Genomic DNA, 8,162 nt, shown 5'->3' on the forward strand with positions numbered 1-8,162 from the left:
GGGGCGGAGAGAGATAGGACCCGGGGAGTGTGGGGATGCCAGGCCCCTTTTGGGAGCAGCACTGGGAGGAGAGAGCAGTAAACAGGGAGCTAAAGGAGGCTCCTGATGCCGGCTGCAACGCCAGTGACTGTGAGCAAGCCGCCAGTGCTGGAGGTGAATGGGAAGCGGCTCCATCAGCCGGCAGGAGGAAACAGCAGAGGACATGGAGGAATTACCACCACCGCAGGTGGGAGTAGCAGGGACTGGAGGGAGGAGGAGGAGCTCTACCCAGCAAGTGAGCCCGGCAGGAGCCGACAGGAGGATTACAGAGAACTCAGGCGGTGATCCTGAGTGTGGGGAAGAGCCAGCCATGCGACAGGGAACGGCAAGATCCTCCAATAGGGCTGTCCCAGAGAGGAGAGGCACAAGATAGCTAAGGATATATATAGAGGCAGGGGAAGGAGGGGAAGAGAGGACCCGAACAGGGGTCAGCCCATAGCCAGACCGTAGGGAGTTCAGCACCCAGGGTCTGATACAAGAGACCTGGGAGGAGAGTTGCTTTTGTTTTTCTTTTGGTGTTTTTTTCATGTTTCCCAGTGCAAAGGGGTTGAGGGGTAGGAAACCACATGAGGGTAGGAGAGATGTGGCGGAGTGTATAAGTCAGTCTGAGTCAGGGGCAGGGAAAAGCTCCTCCCAGGAGGGTACGAACAAGACCAGCAAACACAACCCAGAATGGATTATGCGAATCGGCCTCAAAAGGCGGTATTCTAAACTGGAGGGAAATTGAGAGGCTCTACAGTAGTAGAAGGGTACATGGTCATGAAGGCGGGACAACTCATCGAGGTGACATAAGGATGGGGTGTAGGGGTGGCGGAGCGCCGCTAGTGACCGCTGGGCCACCCGTGCCATAGTAGATCTCCGGGACGGTCATTTTCCCCCCCCTCACCATGGGGAAACATCCAAGTCATGGCAGGCAAGATAGGGGGAGCCTTCCCACGGAGGGAACATCAACACGGCATTTTTAGGGAGGCTGCAGGGCGTACACCCCTTTGTGCGCAAGCCAAGGTAGCACGTGACCGATTATTCAAGACCCGGAGGTCACAGTCTTCACAGGCAAGGTGTACTGGGCAGCACAGTCTGGGGAGAAGGGAGAGCCTGGCCCCACCTCCTGTGGCAGACGCTGCACAGATCCATGGGGCTGGAGCCACTGCCTGGGGGCATGGGCTCTTGGCTCTGACCCCGGGCAGGGTGGGAGGTGCCAGAGTCAGTGGTGGTGCTGGGGTCAGGATCAGGTCCCACTCCCTCCACCCCATGTCCGGCCATGCACCACACCCCCCAGCCCCTGGGCTGTGCCATGCTATGGTGCAGCCAGGTGGTGTTGGCTGCCAGTGTCAAGCGGAGTTCCCCAGGGGTTGGTCTTGGGGATGGTTTTGTTCAATATCATCATTAATGATCTGGAAGAGGGGATGGATTGCACGCTAAGCAAGTTTGCAGATGACATCAAGCTGAAAGGTGTAGTAGATACACTGAAGGGTAGGGCTAGGATTCAGTGTGAGCTAGAAAAAATAGAGGATTGGGCCAAAAGAAATCTCATGAGGTTCAATAAGAACAAGTGCAAAGTCCTGCGCTTAGGATGGAAGAATCCCATGAACTGCTACAGGCACTGCTATTGGCTAGGCAGCAGCTCTGCAGAAAAGGACCTGGTGGTTACAGTGGATGATAAGCTGGATGTGGTGTACCCTTGTTGCCAAGAAGGCTAAAAGCATACTGGACTGCATCCGTAAAAGTGTTGCCAGCAGATTGAAGGAAATTATTATTTCCCTCTATTCAGCACTGGTGAGGCCATACCCGGAGTACCGTATCCAGTTTTGGGCCCCCAGCTAGAGAAAAGATGTGAACAAGTTGGGGGGGAGTCCAGCTGAGGGCAACCAAGATGGTTAAGGGGCTGGAGCGTATGATTTATGAAGAGAGATTGACGGACCTAGGCTTATTTAGTCTGACGAACAGAAGACCGAGGGAGGATTTGATAATGGCCTTCAACTACCTAAATAGTGTTTCCGAAGAGGATGGAGATGGATTGTTCTCAGTGGTGACAGATGAAAGAACAAGGAGCAATGGTTTAAAGTTTCAGCAAAGGAAGTTTAGGTTAGATATTAGGAAAATCTTTCTCACTGGACGGTGGTGAAGCACTGGAATGGGTTACCCAGAGAGGTGGTGGAATCTCCATCCGTGGAGGTTTTTAAGACCCAGCTTGATAGCCCTCACTGGGATGATGTAGTTGGGGATGGTCCTGCTTTGAGCAGGGGGTTGGACTAGATGACCTCCTGAGGTCCCTTCTAACCCTAATTTTCTATGGTTCTAGGGAGAAAAAAATTGTTCTGTTACCTGAACTAGGTATTAACTCTAAACAGGATAGTTAACTGTGGTCTAGGGATTCTTATTAGTTCACCTAGACTAGCTGTTTACTCCAGCTGTTAACTACAATGTCTCTCAAAGTTTAGACTGCCATGTTTATCCCTTTTGATTTAATAAACTCACCTTTTGCCTCTTCTAGTGGTTTCCCCTCCTCCTGTCCATTTCTTTTAAACCCCTTCTATCTGCAAATTGATCATAGCATTAGGCCAAGTAGTCTGTTGCCTACAAAAGCGTATGCCCCTCTGAACCAGTTAGTCCCCGAGGGCATCTTCACACATGCTCCAGGGGTGGGTTGGTTTAATTAGAACGGCTCTCAGGAACTGCTCTAATTAAAGTGCCCACAGCATCTTGTTTAATCAGCATCCTGTGCTTCAAAATGGCAGTGGGGGCACTTTAACTAAATCTCATTCAACAAGTTTTACTTAATGCACCCTGGCTGCCACTTTGAAGTGTGGGGACACTGAATATATGAGATGCTGAGGCTGCTTGGACATGCTAATTAGCACGCTTGGGCAGACGCAATTAATTGAGTTTGCTCTGATGTGCTGTAATTACAGCGCACTGGAACAGGCATCCTGCATATCTACAGGCACCCTAAGGTTCCCCCTGCTCTGCTTTAGCCTGACTTCAGACTATATGATAACCACCTGTCATGAACTCCACTATGACCTGGCAGTTTGTGGGGTTATGAACCTTTTTTTTAAACTTGTTTTAATAATATGGCATGTGTAATATATACGTATACGTGTAATGTCAAACTGTATTTGTCCTTATATTTATATGCATTGTGGTATTTGAGGATTGTGTAATATGTTAATGACTTTCAAGTGATAAACAGTGAATTTCTTTGGCATCTAGGAGGGGCTGCAAACCCAAATGGCTGAAGAACAGCAATTACTTAGAATTAGCATCTGACATGAGTATGTTTCATCCCAAATAGGCCCTCCCAAACAATGACAAGTTCACATGTTTAGAGGAAACATCCCACCATAAGTAGCACTTCGGAACAGGAAGAACAATTCTCTCTGTGGAGGAAATTAGGTAAGAGAGAGCATTTTAGGAATATTAGATTAGTATTCCTCATGGGTGTCTGTTTCCTCTTGAGGTGGGGAGGCATGTGCCCCCCCTGACACTAGTCAGCGATCCGGGGTGGGCAGTCCCCTAGCAGCTTTTGCTGGCAGCCATGTTCCCTGGCCTGCACTCTTAGGGTGGGCACTGGTGCTCCTGCCTGCCCTCCTGCCCGCCAGCTAAACAGGGAGTGCAGCCTAGCAGGGGGTTATTTTTCTGATGTTCCTTCATTGTTTTTTCTTTTATTTATGTCTATCTCGGCATATAGTTACTGATTTCTTATGCGCACTTTTTTCAGTGATAACGGATTCAAGAGCATTTGACCATATAGGCAAGTCTCTTCCCAGAAGGGGAAATCTATCTTTTTTGAGCACATGACTGGACAAGGTTACATCTTCTAGCTATCAGAATCCCCTCTAATAATAACTGGCAAGACCTAGGTAAGATGGGTGAGACCGAGGTGTAACAGGACAATGAGTTGGCCCCTGGCACATCTCAACTGGTTCTCAGTGGTCAAGCAGCAGATGGCAGGGAGAGGTTTGGACCTGAAGGTGGACCTTAGAGGTGCACCCAGGCTGTATCCTGGGTCAAGGCATGTCACAGCGTGTCTCTGCCATAGTAGAGAAACAGAGAAGTTGTAAATGATCAGGCAGCAGGCTTCCTATTAACCTTACTCACCAAACTAATGATTTACTCCAATGTTAACATTTTAACATAACAGCTAAGTCAAATTCACTTTATAAGATTTTTTTTTTATTGCTGCAAGCTTGCTTCTCCTTCCCTTACTTTTTCCAGAAGATTGAAGACATATAAACTGCTAAACAAACCAAAATAGTTTAAGTATCTCTGTTCAATATCCCTCTGGGCTTATATGATGCATAAAAGGCAAAGAAAAATAGTCAAGAGTTTTAAGAGGATGGAGAAATGTTATTGGGTCAAGCAGGGACTTTTTCATAGATTTACGGGCCTGTATTTAACATTTCTAATAGCAAATAATATGAGTGAAAAATAGAAAGGCATGATGTATTAGCTGGGGGTTGGCAAGAAATAGACATGGGGTCCTTGTACTTTGGCTGGTATGGCATGTCAGCCAGGCTTTGATTTCTACTAAAACAAAAAAGTGGAAAGTCAAACAATAGTCATGTCAATTTAAACCTCTCTTTTTTGTTGTTTATTTTTTTTTAAGTGATTCATTTAGCTAGTTGGCATTGAGTCAAACTGATAGCCAACAATAGTTCATTTATTTAATGCAACTTTCTATAGCTAATACCCATTCAACTGTATCAGTGCTTATCGTCTGTACTTCTCTGAGCTGGGATGGAAGGGCCGGAAACAGTAGTAGGTCAGATGTAAAGGAGGCTGCAACATGCACAGTATATATGTGTGTGTGTGTGCTTCATGAACTGTGGAGTTGGGAAGAGGTTTGCTCTTTTCAAGAACATTTAAAGTTTAGTTTTAACTTGAAATGTGAATAACAATGGTACCATTTCAAATCTGCTTTGTCTCACCAAGTCCAAAACAGGTTAGAGTTAAATTTATAAGGGAAAGCATGTTTTGCCCAAACAAATTGCCCTGAAGATTCCCCTCTGGGAACTATCAGCAAAAATGAGTTTTTTCCTTCTTATATTTTATCAGTAATTGTAAAGATTTTGCAAGACAAGTGAGTCCCTTAGTGATACTTGGGCAATTCTGTTTTCTTCAATGGTTTTGCAAACATGTAATTAAGTAGAACTTACTAAAAAAAATCTGGTGATGATGCACAAGTACTAGCAGAATTTAGCTCATGACAATTTAATGGTAGCAGTTCCACAGAACTAAAAGTAAAATGTGGTAAAGCTTATTTTATCAGTATATCCAGGAGATATTATTCTGATTATATAAAGGAAATGATCTGTTGCATAAGGTGATAATACTTTCAGTAGACATATGCCATTGTCAACAAAGTTAAAACATTTTATTAGAATTTTGTATGAATACTTCATAATATTTGTTTAAGGGAGTATAGTAAAGGATACACTCCCAATGAAAACATACTATATTTTTTTTCTGGCATTTTGTAATAATAAGCCATGCAGTATAACTCTAAAATGCACTACATTTAGGGGGTTATCTAGTCATGGAAACCATAGATTTAAATACCATATTTACTCTTTTTTTTAAATGACAGGATCATTTAGATTTGAGTTACAATATAATTAAAAAGTACAAATCGTTAAAATTGCATCTTCCTCTATTTGCACACTAACTGCACCTCAGTAAAATCAAAGATTAAATCAAATTCATTAATATAATAGGAAAACACACTCTGTAAATAACATACTAATACAATGCTAATCAAGAAGGCCAGGAAAAAAAATAACAGAGGGCAAGGGTCTGCCACCAGTCTGTCCTGGATCATTCTTTGCATGTCCTTGATATTGTTAAATCCCATAATTTCCCCCCTTGAATAATGTTCAATAGAGGGTCATTTCCATATAGATCTTCTGCATATGCCCTTTGGTGGCCCTAAGGCACAGGTTCCATACTGTGACTAGAGCTTTTACTAGGTGGGCAGGCTTATGTGATCCAGTGGTCCAGATGAAAAGCTGGGGGTGGCATTAATAATCTGTCCTTGGGGAAAGGCCCCATTGCAGAAATAGAACAAGGTAGCCTTAAGAGAGAGCCATTGACATATAAAAAAGGTGTTTTGAGGTGTTTTTAAGTGTGGAGAAATCAACAGAGATGGAGTAGGTTGCATACCCCAGTTCTTAAAACAGCTAAAGCGTGACTCCATCAGCTGATATGCAAGATCTCCAAGAAGTATAATGCTATCACAGCACAAGTGTTTTTCAGAACAAAGCTTAGGGGGTGCTCAAACGGTAGCCTGTGTTTTCTAGAGCTTTAAAACCAACAAGGGAAACTTAGTATCAAACCAGAGTTTTATAAGCAGGTAATATAAAGTATACAGTGCAGGCATCATACCTATTAATGTCACAGGTAAACACCCTCTGAAAATAACATTAAATTATGCAAATTAAGAATGGAGGAGAGAGCAAGGGCATGCATCAGCCATGCTGTATGTACTTTATGGATGGGTATATAAAAAAAAAAAAACAAAAACAAAAAAAACAGCTCTCTCCCCCCACCCCAAAGGTTAAAATCTAAGTACATATATACAGAAAAAGCAAAACCACAGAAAGGGAGGTGACGTGGTTGTTCATGCCAAGACAAAAATGTCCTGCTGTGTGTAGTCCTGATGGTGCTGACATGGGATTTATAGGATATATTATACTGTTGAAATATACACTTCAAAATATAATCCATAGGGTAAAATCCAGTAGTGAATGCGGGGGCTCATTGAAGTAAATGGGAGTTTTGCCATATTATGATGTTGAAATGTATACTTCAGAACTATAGTCCACGGGGTAAAATCTGGCAGTAAAATCCTGAGCCCATTCAAGTCGGTGGGAGTTTTGCCATTGACTTCAAAAGGGCCTGGATTTCACACAGGCAGGTAATTCTGAAAAATTACTGAAAATACTTCCCCGGGGGAGAGGGGGGGGATGACTATTAGTCAATAATTGAGAGGCCAGTAGTACAATTTTCACTGTGAATTCTCTTTAAAACCCTTTTAGGTAGAGATATATCCTTTTGGAAGGGGCAGGATCCAGTGTCAAGACTCCGTTTAAAAACAGCTCCTTTCTAAAAGTATTTCACCATCTACAATCAGAAGAAAGTAAAGAAGGTTTTGTCAGCTGTGGGACTGAGATCACTTGTTTTAAATGTAAGAGACAGAGGGAAATATCATTGCAGGTGGGAAGATTGTTCCAAAAAATATGAGAAAACACTTCTGGAGTAAAAGCTTTTAAAGGTTCTACAGATTGACTCATAAGTATCCAAAAAGGTGAAAAGGGTGAACAATTCGTGAGAGCGTACAGTTGCTAAGGTTTAGGGACCCTACAGTCACTTAGGGGAGGGCACCATGAGGGAGGCAGTTAGAAAGGCCAAAGCTACCATGGAGCTGAGAATGGCATGCCAAGTTAAGGATAACAAAAAATTGTTTTTTCAGATATATAGGGAGTAAAAGGAAGGCCCATGGTGGAATAGGACTACTACTGAATGGGCATAAGCAATTGGTGAAAGACAGGGGGGACAAGGCTGAACTCCTCAATGAGTTCTTTGCCTCAGTGTTCTTAAGTGAGGGGCAAGACAAGTCTCACAATGGGATTGCAGAGAGGCAACAGCAGGGCACCAGACTACCAAGCGTTGGCCCTGAGATGTTGCAGAGTCACTTGGAAGGACTGGATGCATTTAAGTCAGCAGGACCGGATGAGCTCCATCCGAGGGTACTGAAGGCACAGGCTGATGCCATTGCACAGCCACTAGCAAGAATATTTGAGCGCTCGTGGCACACGGGCCATGTCCCAGAGGACTGGAAAAGGACCAATGTGGTCCCTATTTTCAAGAAGGGGAGGAAGGAGAATCCAGGCAAGTATAGGCCAGGCAGTCGCACCTCCATCCTTGGCAAAGTCTTTGAAAAGATTATTAAGGCTCATATATGTGAGAGCCCAGTAGGAAAAATTATGCTGAGGGGAAACCAGCATGGGTTCGTAGCAGGTAGATCATGCCTGACTAATCTAGCCTCTTTTTATGACCAAGTTACAAAACACCTGGACACAGGAGTAGGGGTAGACATCGTTTACTTAGACTTCAGGAAGGCC

General features: G+C 44.1%; 1 long non-coding RNA gene across 1 annotated transcript in view; it reads left to right on the forward strand.

The window, feature by feature from the left end:
- Positions 1 to 7,233, forward strand: part of LOC102377188 — a 23,327-nt gene extending 16,094 nt beyond the window's left edge. The window contains exons 2-3 of the long non-coding RNA XR_324148.3: positions 3,335 to 3,435; positions 7,077 to 7,233. This is a non-coding gene — a long non-coding RNA (uncharacterized LOC102377188). The remainder of the gene's footprint in view (positions 1 to 3,334; positions 3,436 to 7,076) is intronic.
- The last annotated feature ends 929 nt before the right edge of the window (positions 7,234 to 8,162 follow it).

The sequence above is a fragment of the Alligator sinensis genome, unplaced genomic scaffold, assembly GCF_000455745.1.
Source record: "Alligator sinensis unplaced genomic scaffold, ASM45574v1 scaffold1021_1, whole genome shotgun sequence".
NCBI classification, from domain to species: Eukaryota; Metazoa; Chordata; order Crocodylia; family Alligatoridae; genus Alligator; species Alligator sinensis.